Source organism: Pteropus medius, unplaced genomic scaffold (genome assembly GCF_902729225.1).
Source record: "Pteropus medius unplaced genomic scaffold, Ma_sr-lr_union100, whole genome shotgun sequence".
Classification (NCBI taxonomy): Eukaryota; Metazoa; Chordata; class Mammalia; order Chiroptera; family Pteropodidae; genus Pteropus; species Pteropus medius.
Genome location: NW_024345601.1, coordinates 4444671 through 4458835, shown reverse-complemented (window position 1 = coordinate 4458835; position 14165 = coordinate 4444671).

Sequence of the window (14165 nt, the reverse complement as noted above, 5' to 3'; positions counted from 1 at the left end):
TGAGGCTTTTGGTTTCTTTTTATTTAAATTTATGTGTTTATAGGTTAATTTCACAAAGGTGGAACTTGTTTAGGTTTCATTTTTGAATTCACAGTTTTACCACTGGCCCAGTAGCTTCAGTATGTATTTTATGTAAAGGCTTACTAGGAGGTGTCCTGAACCACGGTCACCTGGCAAGGAAAGTAAGGATCAGGTAGAAGAAAGGAGGCTTAAGAATGATCTCTTATATATACCAGCATTTTTTTCAAGCAGTATATATTCCTGTAGCCCGTAATTTCCAAAGTCAGAAATCAAGTGAGAAAATTAAAAATTGTACCACCAGATTTTGCCACACTGCTCTAATAAGCCTCACCCTAGAATTTAGGAGCCTAGACACAACCAGACTTTAATGCAGTTCTCTTGGGTTAATATAAATGCACCTTGGACCTGTCTCTTTGGACCAAGAGTGTCCCCAGCAAATGGTGGCATGAAGAGTTCCATGAAGAATCTCAGAGTCTGACTAAGGTGACATGGTTGGTAGGAGAACAGAAGGCAAGTTTCTAGGTAGGTTTCCCTGAACAACACAAGGGCACACCAATTTCTCCAATCCTGATAATCTTCAGATCTCGCCAATTAAGTCTTAAATCCTCTGAGAAGGAAATGTGGGTGAAAAAAGATTATTTTCACTACTGAGGCATAAGAGGAGAAAACCAAATCTGAGTTTCTAAATGAGTCACGATTTTTCAAGAATTAAAAAGTATGTTAATAATTTTTGGATACTAGCGGTTCCCCTAAGAAATACATAGCATATTAAACTACAGTGAAATGAAAGAGGATTTGTGATAGATTCTGCAGTGGAGGTAAAATATTTTTAAAAGAGAGAAATTGCTCTTCTGAGGGTTTCTTCACAGAAGTACAAAACGGAGCCTTATAATCTTGATCTTTGAGACAATCCATTAGATTCAAAGCTGTCTGCATTCTCTTCTGCAATTCTACATACTAATGTATTTAATAAGAATGCATTTTAAAAGCTGGCAAGAGCTCCATGCTGGCACTAAGTCAATTTCTTCCCCCAAAATGCCTCCTTTCTCCTCGAACTTGTCCTCTTGCTCAGAGCAATTAGCACCTATTAATCTTAGAACATTAACCTCTATAAACCTATTATAGTTCTAAGAAAATGTGTCAACACACAACCTATGGTTTCATACTTGTTGACTCTGATAAATACAGGAAGAGGGTTAGTCATAAGTCAATGTGTTTCTAGGTAATCAATTTGCCTACCAACTTTAAAAGAAGCTGGAAAGGGGTAATTTGTTTTAATCACTGCAGCTTTCCATCTGAGCATTAAACATTTGATTATAACCTACTCTACCCTCCCTCCCCCACAAAAAAAAAAAAAAGTGAAGCAAGGAAATAGTTGGAACTTTTATTTTTAAATAAATACTTCAGTTGTTTGGAGCTAGTGCCCTAAAGAGAAATACTGTCGTAAATGAATCAATCACTAAGTAAAAAGCAGAACCGAATCTCCCTGCTTCCCTGCCACTCTCTTCCCTCCCCTACCTCCCTTCCCTTCCTTCCAGCCCCTGAGGCCTACAGGTCAAGCAAAGAGATGTTGCTGGAAGTCTAACCTACTGAATCTCTTAAGTTACTTATACTACAGAAGAGAGCTTGAGAGAATCTCTGAGGAGATTGATGCCCCTGATGGAGGAAAAGTCTTATACGTTTCCTGGACAATACTAATTGTCAGATTTGAGTAAAGCATTTGTGGAGACCCAATCATAAAATGATGTTGTGGGTTAGGGTTTGAGGTTTTTCCTTTTTGCTCAAGAGGTAGGGGGAGAGAGAAAAAAATAATAGAACATCAGAGATAAACTTAAAAGTCCTTACCTTTGTTTCCCTAATCCCATTTCTCTCTCCCCTGAGACAAATACCATTATAAATTTGAGAATATCTTTTCAGTGTATCCTTTCATAGTTTCACCACCTGTACTGGTCTCCATGAATAATATACAGTTGAGCTTTCTGTGTTTTTGGTTACCTTGTCTCAACATTTATTTTTAAGATGTCTCCAGTTGACCACTTCCAGATCTAGTGCATGGCTTTTATCTGCTCTGCAGTATTCCTTCATGCTTTATTGTCTGACCAATGGGCTGACAGGCTAACAATATTTTGCTACAACGGACAATTGCTGCAGTGAACAACACCCTCATGTGTGCCTGTTTTCTAGTACACAGGAGGCACATGCAATGTGAGGAAGCAGGGTGTGGATCCTGTCACTGCCACTTAAACCAGTTCTGTGAAGTTAAGGCAAGTTACCTGACCTTTCTGTGCTTGATTTCCTCATTTGTAAATTGATGAAGAAATAATAGTACCTACTATTATAGTAGTAGTAGTACAGTGATGCAAGCATTTAGGACAATGCCTGGCACATCATGGGAACAAAATAAATGTTAGTCATCATCATCATCAAATGATCACAGCTGGATGAGTCTTTGCTGGCCCCAAGATGTGCACAGCTTAAACATCACTGCCAAATTCCTCCCCAAAATCAACTTACGTTCCCACCAATGGTGTCTGGAATTTTATGCTTTCCCACGTATTCATTAACACAAGAATGTTAAGACTTTTTTTTGGCAACATGATAGAGTGAAAACAGTTCGGTTTTACTTTTTATCTTGAACACCATTACTGTTTGAATAAAATCTGCTTTAAAACGGGATTGCCACCTAGTGGTGGAAGCAGTAGACTGCAGTTATGGAGCAGAAGCCAAATATGAGTAGGCCTACATGTACCTAGGGTGGATTGGGACATTTTAATCACTAACACAGGTCTGGTTTGAATTAAAGTAACTGCATGAGAGTTTTTCTATTATCTTCTCCCATTTTTAGGCAGCTCGTGATTTTCTCCTGACTTTTTCCAGTACAGCAACATGGAGACCTGTCTGCACAGCCCTGTGCAGCTTCCGACAGCTGAATGAATCTGGGTCACTGGCTCAGAAAAGAGAAGTGAGATAAATTAGGAACAAGGCTATTCACAAACTGGCAAGAGACTGTAGCTCCAAGCAGGGCAGGCTTTTCTTGAGCGGTCCTAACTCACCAGTGCAGAGATGGTCAAGTGCACGCATCAGGGCTGCTCTCTCAAACTGCCACAGGGGGCTGAGCTGAGAGGCACAGTTAACTTCTTTCCAAATAATGGGCTTGGCCTGTCTGCTGCGAAGACTTCTAAAATTATATTCTAAAAAGATTTTCCGGGTGCACGAAAATGTTAGATATTAATCATCAGACATAGATACATTTAAAAAGATCTATACAAAAATGTTCCATGAAATATAAGGATTTTTTAAAAAGCAATGTTAATGAACTATTACATAATATATCTTTAAATAAGTGCAGTCACTAAATTAATGGGATATTAAAAGTTAAGAAAAGAAAACAGAGCCTAAACAACATGCAAGGGTCACCTGCAATTAGAAACATCCATTCAGACCAATCTTGACTATCCTACAGTACCAGGCTCACGTTCATTTCCTAGCTGTTCTTTGTGATGACACTAGCCTAAAATAACTTTCCTTCATCCCTTTGTTCAGCCAAATCTTAATTTTCTAAGTGCTTGGACCTGAACCCCAGTCCCACCAAATGTCCCACGCAAGTCTCCTCAGCTCTGCTGGAAAGGAGGTGGTGTAGTGCAGAAATCTCTTGATTTAGAATTAGGCGTACTAGAGTTCAAATCCCAGCGCTGCAATATTAGGTGAGTTACTTCCCTTCCCCATACCTGCTTCCTTATCAGTAATTTGGGGATGGTACTGACCCCAGTGTTATTGGGGAAACATATGAGAATGCTGGAAACGAAGTAGGCACTGAGCAAATATTTGTTCCTTCCTCCCTGGAACTGACTCCAATCAACATGTGATGATTCCACCCTTCACTGAACTCCTAAGGGGTCATTATTTTTACCACTCATCTTGATTCTTATTTGTATTCTACATTTTTCTATCACTTAACCATTTCAGATGTGTATATAATCTTCCCAGTCATTGGGACACATCAACAGTGCTGGACAAATGTGAAGCGTTCAATACATATATACTGCTTGTTAGGCAAACTGTCTTACATGTGAATGCTTCCTTTTCCATGACATAGAAGGAGTGGGTTGTTTTTAATTTTTAAATCAAGACTTGGGTAATAACTACAGAACATGATACAAAGCACAGGTTATCACAAGTTGAGAGAACTGAGTGCATCTTGAATTCAAAGTCAAGAAAGTCAAGAAAGTAGACAAAACCCACACAGAACAGTATTAAGAGAGATAAGTGAAGAGACAAACAATAAAAGGGAAACTGCCCTGCCTCAGAACAGCAGAAAAAGAGCTGGGAATCAGACTGGTCCACCAGTCGGAGACGTTGTCGTTAGTTCTGGGCAGCCCTTTGCTAAGAGGTTGTACATTCGACTGTGAGCTCAGTGATTTGAAAAGTAAACGCAAAACTAGAAGAGCAAGACAGCGAACCTAGACTTGTAAAATGGGACTTGCGCAGCAGTACAGAGAAGGACAGAGGGTACAAAAAGCACGAGGTTGTGAGTTAGAGGTTAATTCATCTTGTCACCGCACAAATTGAGTGTCTGTTTTGTGTCAGCTTGTACAAGACACTGAAGATCAAGATAGGCATGGAGTTTACAGTCTAGAGGAGGGGCAGGCAATTAGCAGGTGAAAAAAAGTAGTAAGAAAATTATAGATTGAGAAGCACCATGAAGAACCAGAATCATTGAGCCAGCAAGGTGACTGAAATTTTGGATTAGGTGGTCAGAGAGGGCTCTTCTGAGGGGTGACATGTAAGATGAAAACTGAAAGATGAAATGTGGCCAATGTAAAGAGCCCCAGGAAGAGTATTCCCAAAGCCTAGAGGCAGGAAAGAGAATTTACAGTCTAGAGGAGGGGCAACAGTAAGAAGACAGGGTGGTCAGGAAGCAGTGAGGAAAGGGAAGGAATTGCAGGCTAGTGGGTGGGGAGTCAGGTGTTGCCAAACTCAATAGGTCATGAAATGACTTTGGATTTAGTCTAAGGAAGATGGAAAGATGGGATAAGCAGGGGAATAAAGTCATCCTATCCCTTTTCAAGAAAATCAGTCTTGTTTGGAGCAGAAAGCAGGGGCAAGAGTTGAGACAGAGACCAGTTGGACAGCTATTGCAATAGACTTGCTCAGGGGTCAGCAAACTATGGCCTGCGGAGCAAATCCAGCCTGCTGCCTGTTTTTGTATAGTTTGTGTGCTGAGGATTGTTTTTGCATGTCACATGGAACTGACCCAGAGGCCTCCACCCACTTCTGGTGTAGGTTTTTTCCAAATGCCCGGGGGACATTATCATGGTTAGGAATTCCAACTGCCCAGCATCGCAGACGGCAGCCACTACACGAGGGCAGGAACTCCGTGAACTGTTAAGAACATGTATGTGATCCTCAACTTGTATCTGGCTCTAAAGACCCAGCTCGTGTTCTCTGCTCTGTGAAGTTTCCTAGTCCCTTCAGAGGTGATCTGCCTCCTGCAGCATTTTACACAGCCTCTATGTTGGTGTTCACCACATCTGCTTGTACATCTATTTCTCCCACTAGATGATGAGCAAGAATCAGTTTTATATTTCCTCTGCACTCAGTGCTAATACAGGGCCTGATTTGTGGCAGATACACAGGCCACGCTGGTCCACGTAACAACACTGTCTTGCCCTGTCCACATCCCCTCAGCATCCGTTGTTCTGAATGTTGGTGCAATGGACTGAATGTTTATGTCCCCCCAAATTAATATGTTGAAGCCCTAATCCCAATGTGATGGTATTTGGAGGTGGGGCCTTTGGGAGATGATTTGGTCATGAGGGTGGAGACCTCAGGAATAGAATTAGTGCCCTTACAAGATGAAACCAGAGAGCTAGCTTTGCTCTCTTTCCACCATGTGAAGACGAGCGGAAATTGGTGGCAGTCCTCAACCTGGACCAGGGCTCTCACTAGAACCTGGCCATGCTGGCTGGCTCCCTGATCTCAGACTTCCAGCCTCCAGAACTGTGAGAAATTTCTATTGTTTACAAGCTACCTAGTCAATGATACTTTGTTACAACTGCCCAAGCTGACTAAAATAGATGGTTTCTTATAAGAACCTGAGAACTGCCCTAAGGTTTTGTCTGGCTGCAGGACAGGCCAAGTTTCCACAGAGCTAACTCCCCTGGGGTCGACCCTAGGCCAATGAAATGCAGGAGTTGTGGCGGAATAGCCCAGCTTCCTCACCTCTCAGGATGGGCAACTCTGGGGCATGTTTTATATAGCTGCCCAGAGCTCCCCAGCTAGACTGAGGCCCAATAGTAACCTGCTCACCAGCACACCCTTCTCTTCCCTGTTTCACTTCCCCATGATCATATCACATTCCTTGGGGACAGTAATAAACCATTGTCTCAGGGAGACAGTTGGTGAGGTTGTTGATTACATTGGATGTATGGATGAGGATGCTTAACAGCAAAGAAAGAAATGGAAGCCAGTTTGTCCACTGTCCCCTAGCACATGCTGCCGCTTCCACAGTACATCTAGACTACCTTAGAGCACGTGCACAGCCAACAGTTCTGGCACAGGAAAAAGCACTTCTCGGCTGTCCTCACCATCAAGCTATTTGTCATCCCATCCATCTGCTGTCTTCACGAAATACTCGCCCACGTCAGCTAAAATGGTGCACTGGGCTTAGAATTGGTTGAGAAAACGTCAGGGCACTGGAACAGAGGAGAGAACCAAAATAGCAACTGTGTGGACCATGGTGGCGGCTACTCAAATCTGCCCCTTGCATAGAAGGCAGGACTCCCAGAGCCCAGGAGGCCTCTAGGGGAATCGTTAGGTTGCACACGCACGTGTGTGTGTGTGTGCATGCACGCACACGTGCGCAAAGCAGGCCCTGGGAGTCGTGAGTAGCTGGGTCAGTACGCTCCATGCACATCCCCACTGATACCTGGTGCTTTTCAGCCCTTCCTCCAGCTGGCTTTGCATCAATGCTGCTTCTTGCCCCCTTTGGAAACACAAGGGATTCCCAAAACATAAAAATGGATTTGTTTAAGGTTGCTATTTATTTTTAAATGTTTATCTGTTAGTTTTCCAATCAATCTTCCATGTAGCAGGAGTTCAATAAAAACGTATAGATTTTCATGTCTAAGGTCAGTTGCAGGATGTTCCTCACAGAACACTATGTGCCCTTACAAGCTGGGGATTAGATGTTCTTTTCTCAGAGGAAAGAATTCTAAAACCCAGGTTATTTTGATCTTAGAAGCACGGATACTTACATATTCATTCACTGGACAACTACTTATTGAATGTCTATTAAGACATAGGCAACTGTCCTAGGTCCTGTGTGCAGAGCAAACAAAATTCCTCATCTCATGGAGATTATAGTCCAGTGGGAGAGACGAACAGTGAACACTTTCATGTCAAATATCAGGAAAGCTTAAATGCTGTGAAGAAAAACAAAGCAGAAGAAAGGAAATAGAGACAGAGGCTGCAATTTGAGTTGGGATGGTCAAGGAAAGTGTTCCAATTAACTATGGCTGCATGACAAAGTGCCTCAAAACTAGGTGACTAAAACAATTGTTTTATTATCTCCCAATTCTGGACTCAGCTAGGTGGTTCTCCTGCTCCCCACAGATTTTCGCTGGGGCTTCAGGCATCTGCAGGTTGGCTGAGCAGTAACATCCGAGATGACTCATTCGCATGTCTTGTGTCTTGGCAGAGATGGGAAGAAGGCTGGGCTCCTCTGGGATGTCAGGACAGCTGGGCTTCTCTCTCCATGTAGTCTCAGGGCCTTTCCTTCTCCTGATAACCTGTCCATGTGGCCTCTCACATGGCCTTTCCAGCAGGGTAGACGGACTTCTTACGTGGCAGCTTAGGGCTCTCCATATTCAAAAGCAGAAGCTGCCAGGCCATTTTAGGGCTTAGGCCTAGAGTTGGCCCAGCATCACTTCTGACACATTCTGTTAATTAAAGTGAGTCACAGGGCCAACACAGATTCAGTGTGGGAGGGGACTGCAAAGGAGGTGAGCACTGGGAAGCAGGGTTTGCTGGGGGCTAGCTACCCACAAGGCCTCATCGATTATGTGACATGTAAGCAGAGACCAGAATAAAGTGAAAAAGTGAGACATGCCGCAATAAGAGGGGATGCAAAAGCCCTGAGACCAGAATGTGCTTGGGGTGTGTGAGGAAAGCTGGAGCTAAGCAGTGAGTGATGAGGTCAAGAGGCAGCCAAGGATCAGACTCTCTCAGTGCTGCAGGCTGCGGAAAGGGATTTGGGAGTTATTCTTAATGTGAGGGGGAGCCCTGGACGTGCCATGATCCACAACAGCCACCTGATCTCGACGCTGCTGGATCTCAAGCTTGCAGGTTGAGACTCCCCCTCAGGCCTCCTAGAGTCTCCCTATTTAAACTGCAACCTCTTTGCCCTTGTACTCTCCATGTACCTTCTCTGCTTGATTTTCCCACAGCTCTTAGCATCACCTAATTTATCTTATGTATTGTCCACCTTCTTCCTCTAGAATGGAAACTCAAAACAGGCAGGGATTTTTGTCTGTAGGCCAACGACTAAAATGTTTTATGAATGAACTAATCAGTTACTCTCTGTAGCCCCCACTGGGTCTAACACAATGTTTGGGATACATGAGGGAAGATGTGCCTGGTAAATATTGAATGACTGATTAATCTGGCAACAACATAACTTTTATAGTGCCTCTTGTCTTATTATCCAAAAGTTTCCATTTACTAAGCAATTATCCAGGGAAAAGGCAGAGGAAATGAAACGAGCCTTCAAAGCAGCCTAAATAGTGACTAAAGGTCACAGGACAGCCCCTCACTTCACCCACAATTCTAGTGTGCTCAATACCCTGGTTATCAAACAATTGTAGCCTGGAAAGTCCTGGATTAAAGGAGGAGGGGCTGTGATAAGATAAGAAGGAAAGTGACAGCTGCCAGCAAGTGGAGGACAGAAAACTCGAAATGTAAACAGGAGGTGCAGCACAGTCGGGGGGTGGGGGGGAGCGGGCAGGGCACAGGGATGAGCAGACCTGTGGGCCTCAGAGGCTTCGAGAAGCCATGCCTACACATGGTAAGACCACAGGCTATATTTATAACGATGAGTAAGTCACTTCTAACAGCAGATTATGTTCATTGTTCTCTGTTTAAGATGAGGAAATACACATATCTTAGATTCTTATTCAAAGCAAAGAGTAGGCACCCAGCTGGTGACAGAAAACACCTCTCCAAGGATGCTAGCCCCCACAGCCTCCCACTCCATCCTCTCCTTTCCTATGGCAGCTCTTTCCTGTTCTTCGTGTTGGTTCTTCTTCCCTCCCCAGCGGCTGCACCGGTGTGTTCAGGCCTCTTCTCATTGCTGCAGTATGATCGCTTCCAGCCTACAGCTTCATGCTTTCTCTGGCCCAGCAACACTCAACTCCCTATCTCCACCTCAGACCCTGTCCTGGAACTCCCTCCTCCTACTCAACTTGTCCTTGTGTTTACCAGACACGGGGATATCTCATAAGCAACTGTAAAAGATCCAAATTAGACTCCTGATTCGCCCCCACCTCGACTCCGCTCCTCAGGTATCACAATTCTTCCAGTTGCTCAGGCAAAAGCTTTGGAGCCATTCTTGATTCCTCTCTTTTTCTCATCACCAGGGTGACCATATCATTCATTATATAAACTGGAACTATCTCAGACAAATAAGGACGTATGGTCTGTCCATTAACCCACATACGATTCATCGACAAACCCAGTTAGCTCTATTTTTAAAAACATATCCAGCATCTGGCCGTTCTCACAGTCTCTTGCACCATCACCCCAGCGTAAACATTCATTGTGTCCTGCCTTTATTTTTGCAACGGTCTCCTAGCTGGTCTCTTCACTTCCACCTGTGCCTCTCATCTCCAAATCTGTTCTCATAGCAGCCACAGCAAGCTCATTAAAACATAGCGAGATCATGTTACTCCTCTGCTCAAAACTCACAGTGTTTTCCTAATTCATTCAGAAGAAAAGTCTTTACAATAGCCTGCTCCCCCTGACCTTTGACCTCATCTATACCCTCTCCATCTCTTCTCACGCCACTGGTCCTCCTGCTCCTCAGGCAAGTCAAGTACACCCCTGCTCCCTGGCCTTTGCTTTTGCTGTTCCCTTTGCCTGGGACACTCCCGCAGATACCTGCAGGGCTTATTGCCTCACTTCTTTCAGACCGCACGTCCCTGTCCCCCTATATAAATGTCAACAGTCTCCACTGACATCACCTACCCATCCTCATCCCAGATGTCCTTGCCTTATGTGGCATAGCAATATGCATGGTCCCACAAGCTCTTCTAGAAGCACTCTTCCCATCAAAAGGGAGTCTTACTCCCCTCCCCTTCAATGTGGACTAGCCTTAGGAACTCACTTCCGACACATAGACTGTGGCAGAAGTGACACTGCAGGACTCCTGAGGCAGGCTCTTCGCAGGTGATACAGCCTCTGCCTGACTCCCCTAGGACATTCTCCCTTAGAACCCACCATAAAAGAGGAAGCCTAAACTAGCTTTCACAGAGAGACTATAAGGGAGCCCATGTGGAGGCCCCAGCCAACAGCCAGCTGTAATCACCAGACGCATGAGCGAACAAGCTTTCAGGCGGTTTGCAGTCCCCAGCTTCAAGCCCTCTCTGAGGCTCCCGACATCATGGAGCAGAGTAAAGCCATCCCCTGTGCCTCTGTGCTGACCCCTTTCTAAACTCCTGACCCACAAAACCACTGAGTTTGGACAATTTGTTCACAGCCATAGTAACTGGAACACCAATGTGATTTTTCTCCATAGTAGCTACCACAGTATATGTTTACTTGCTTATTTCTTGTCTGTCTCTCCCATGAGAATGGGAGCCTCTGGAGGGCAAGGACTTGTGTCTACTTTTACCTAACCTCGGTATCTAGAAAAGTACCTGGCACATTGTGGGCACTTGGTAATTATTCATTGAACAAATGAATCCTTGCTAATTAAAGAAAACTGCTCCTTACTATAATTTGTAATACCTTCTGCTGAGGCACATGACCTTTTCCTGAAGAAAGCGTTCTCTGGTGTGTTTTGGACAAGCTCCCTGTTAAAAAATAATCTCTTGTCAGCCATCTGGAAAATGATAAAGTTGGATCCATACCTCCCACTACACACTGGGAAATAGTCCAAATGGATCAAGATTTATACATGATAAAATGAAACCATTAAGGTCCTAGAAAAAAGGCATGACAGAATTCTGACATAACGTTGGAGTGCAAGGCCTTTCTAGCTGTGACTCAATCTCCAGAAACCTTAAAAGAAAAAGATGGATCAATTCAAACTTCATAAAAATCACAAAACTTCTGCTTGGCCAAGGAAAACCAGCATTAGCAAAATTGAAAGATAAATGACAATCTGAGAGGAAAACCAGTAACTTCCATTACAAAGAGCTAAACTTCCTGATACACTTAAACAAACAAACAAACAAACAAACAAACAAACACACTCCTAGAAGTTGGGCAGAAAAAGAAGGCCAACAACCCAGTAGACACGTAGGCATTCGGGAAGTTCAGTTCACAGAAGAGGGATCTACAAATGGCCTTTGATTATATGAGAAGACATGCAACCTCTTTCACACATAATAAGAGAAATGTAAAAAATAAAACTACTCTGAGAAACAATTTCTCCCCTATCAGACTGGCCAAAATCCCAAACTATGGCAGTACAATGCTGGCAAGATGGTGAGGCGAGGGGACTCTCACATGCTGCCGCTGGGACTGCAAAGTGGTACATCTCTGTGCCGGGCTGTTGGGCCAAACCAATCAACGTTATGGTGGGCATGTCCTTAGCCCTCACAATTGCATTTCTGGGAATTTATCCCACAGATGTTTGCACATATGTGAAATGACATATGATAGAGTTACCTACTGTAGCATCCTTTACAGTAGCAACACATTTGAAACAACATAAATGTCTATCAGAAGACCAATAATCTAAATTATGGTACATCCATACAACACAATCCTAGATAGCTGTAAAGAAAAATGAGAACACTTTTTTGTACTATTATAGAAAGAACTACAAGATGTATTATTAAAAGAAAAAATGCAAGTCTCCAAACAGTATGCATAATGCTATTTGCTGATTGAAATAAAACAGTGGTGAACAGGAATATATATATTCGTATTTGCTTACATATGAATAAAGAAACTCAAGAAAGTTCACCAAGAAGCTAAGAGTGGTTAACCATGACGAAGAGGAGAGGCGTAGCAGATGAGGAACATATTTGAAGGGAAGACTTTTCTCTGTATACGTTTTAATATTTTCTTTTTCCCCCAAACACCACATAATTTGCAACAAATTATTTACTCCTTTAGCTTCAAAAGAAGTCCATGAAAATGTAAATATTCTATGGAGAAGTAGCCAGAGCCTATGGACCTCAATCTTTTTCATCCCTAAAATCTATTTCTGTGATTTCTCGCCCTTGCCTTGGAAACCTCCAAGTGAACCAATCCCCAGCTGCTTAGACTGTTCACTGCCAAACAGCTTGGCGGTCATGCCTTTCCCCTTCGCCATCCCAAGGGTACCCACAGAGAATGACCAGCCCTTGGCCTCAAGGCAGGACAGTGTCTATGGGGCCATTCATATTCCAGTGCTCTCCCTAGATCTGGCCGAGGCTAGATTCCAGTTGAAACTACATCTTCCTCTATTGTACCTTGATCCCCTTACCTCCTTACTGATTTCTTCTTAAAGCCTCCCCCAATGAATTACTTACCCCAGAATCTCTGTCTCAGCTCTGCTTCTAGGAACCCAATCTAAGACATCAACTAAATAAACCACATTGATTGATAACAGATGTCTCTCTCTAAAATGAACCACCAGTAAGTAGGCACTTCTGACAAGCATGAACACCAGTTTCCACACCGTACTGACCTAACACCAGCCAAAAGCAAAGATACTGCTGAGTGGACTTTGTACAGGTTAATAAATCATTTCTAATGAGGGATATAAAATGTTGACAATAACTCATTCATATACATCCCCACCACCTAAGTTTCCAGGGCTGCCAACCTGAGAACCAGTACTCTAAGTCATGACCCTGTATGCTCTAGGTGGATTTCCTGACAACTGAATGAGAGTAGGACAAGCAAACAGGTTGGGAGGAAGAGGGGGTTAAAATTAGGACGTCGTTGGTTTGGCCTGCTGTGGCAGAGACTGAGAGTTGCCCACCATAATCCATTCCCTCATTCTGGCATACAAGAGCATTGTGGCAAAATCCTTGCCCTGGAAAATGAGTGTAAGGGCCACGTACCACGCCCAAACCAGCAGCTTCAGAATGAGCGTGACCTTTCCACACTTGTACCAGACCCGGTGCTACTCTACCCAGGTTTCCTCAGCACTCAGCTCTGTGTGCTGAAGACGGCTTATGGCCAACCCGTCATTCTGCCTGAGGGCTTTTCCTGGCACAGAGAGCATGCTTGGCCAGTGCACAGAGAAAGCTGGAAGGGCTCCAAAATGAATGTCCCCAATGCTAGCACCTCAGCTAAATCCCCAAGGATGAGAGGTAGTGAATGAATGGTTTCCTATGCCCCTCAAGTGGGGAAACTCTGAGGCACATCTGAACTGTCTCCTGGAGATCCCTGTGGGGATTAAGCTCCAGTTGTCCACGGTAGTAACTTCCTTGATTATAATCCCTTTCTTGCCTGTCTTCCCTTTCCTGTCACACTTCCCCATTCCCCGACAGATGTTTTCTTGGATCACCCACAGAAGCAGCTGACTTGAACTTGAACCTTGGCCTCAGAATCAACTTCTAGAGGAACTTAAACCAAGGCAACTCTCCTATCAGCTGAAACCCACAGAGCCCCAGCTTCAACCATGCCCATGTTGACAATGTCCCAGAGCATGGCAGAGCAACAAAAGAAAGAAGCCACAGCATTTGCTGGGAATCTTTGTTCAGGAGCTGCACCATGTCTTAGCTAGTAGACCTGCACAATATCCATTTCCTGCCTGGTCAGCGTACTCTGCTTTTCTGCTGGAGACCACTTTCCTACCACTCCCAGGCCAGAGGTATAACTGATCTTGTCTCTCCACCCCTGCTTCAGAGGTAGGCAGAATCACAGGACTCAGGCCTGGGCCAAGAGAGCCTTGTGTCCCAGAGCACAGTGAATGGATGAGGGGC